Genomic DNA, 1466 nt, shown 5'->3' on the forward strand with positions numbered 1-1466 from the left:
GAAAAATTATTAGTTCATTTTAGATCTCAACAATTAATCTTTTATTTATTTTATTTTATTTCATTTTATTTTTTTTGTTGAGTCCAAATATAAGGCCTTCAAGTGGTATTATGTCACTAGGGAGTAGTTTGACAGTTTTTTTTTTAATAATGGGTTTTTTTACATCGGATTGTGATTTGGATAGATATTTAAAAAAAAAATAGTGACAATTCCATTGTAAATACTGAAAATAAATATTAAATAAATAAAATTAAAATTAATTAAAATTTTGAATTTACTAATATTTTCATCATAAATCTTGAAAAACTAAGTAAATAAACAAATTAAATTAATGTAAAATTTAAATATCGGAGGTCTAATGATAATTTCATCATAGACCCTGTTTGTCATGAATTTGAGATTAATTATTCTAAGTCTATTGATAATTGCATCTTAGACATTGTAATTAAAAAATTGGTTGGGATTTATTGATAATTTGATCATGAATCCTAAAAACAAAAAATAAATAAATAAATAAGTAAATTGAAAATGAGCAAATTGGATTAAAGGAACAAGATCTTCAGTCTAATGATAATTGTATCTTAGATCTCACAAAATCATATTAATTTATTAGACTTATTAATAATTTTATCATAAATTCTAAAGATAAAAATCTAAATTAAAACTTTGGGGTTAATGATAATTTCACTTTAAATCCTATTGAAAATAAAATTTTATAATTAATGTTTTAGGTTTAATGATAATGTTAACTTATAACTATTAAAATAAAATAATTAATCTAAATCTTGGGTTTTAATGAAAAGTTTTCTTAAGCCCTATTAAAGTCTAATGGAAATAAATTAATTAAACCTTTGGGTTTATTAGTAATTTCATCATGGACCCTACTTAGTATTTGATGATAATTTCACTTTAAACATACTTAAAAAATCAATCACTAATTAAAATTTATTGGGTTGGTTGATAGTTTCATCACCTAAATATAAGTATAGCCTTAAACTCATAAAATGCACTAAAATACAAAATTAAAATAATTTTAGGTTTAATGATAATATCATCTTAGATCTTTTTAAATACAAAATTTGAAATTAATTACTTCACGTCTAATGATAATTGCATCCTAGACCTTAGGATTTAAAAATATAAAGTATTATTAGGATTTAATAATAATTTCATCTTAAATCTTACTAACTTGAAATAAAGCATATAAAAATCATTCAGGGTTTAATGATAATTTTATCTTAAATCTTATAAGTCAAATAATAATCAAGATTTTAGAGTTTAATGATAATTCCATCTTAAGCTCTATGAATCAAATAAAACTAAAATAATTGGAGGTTTATGTCACGACCCAACCTATGGGCCGGACCGGCACTAGGACCTGGGCCAGCCTAAAGCCCCCGAGGCCCGTAGTAAGCCTTAACTATTCATTTACCCAACTCTAAGGCCCATTTGGGCCCAATATCAAG

This window comes from Hevea brasiliensis, chromosome 10, assembly GCF_030052815.1.
Source record: "Hevea brasiliensis isolate MT/VB/25A 57/8 chromosome 10, ASM3005281v1, whole genome shotgun sequence".
In the NCBI taxonomy this organism is placed as follows: Eukaryota; Viridiplantae; Streptophyta; class Magnoliopsida; order Malpighiales; family Euphorbiaceae; genus Hevea; species Hevea brasiliensis.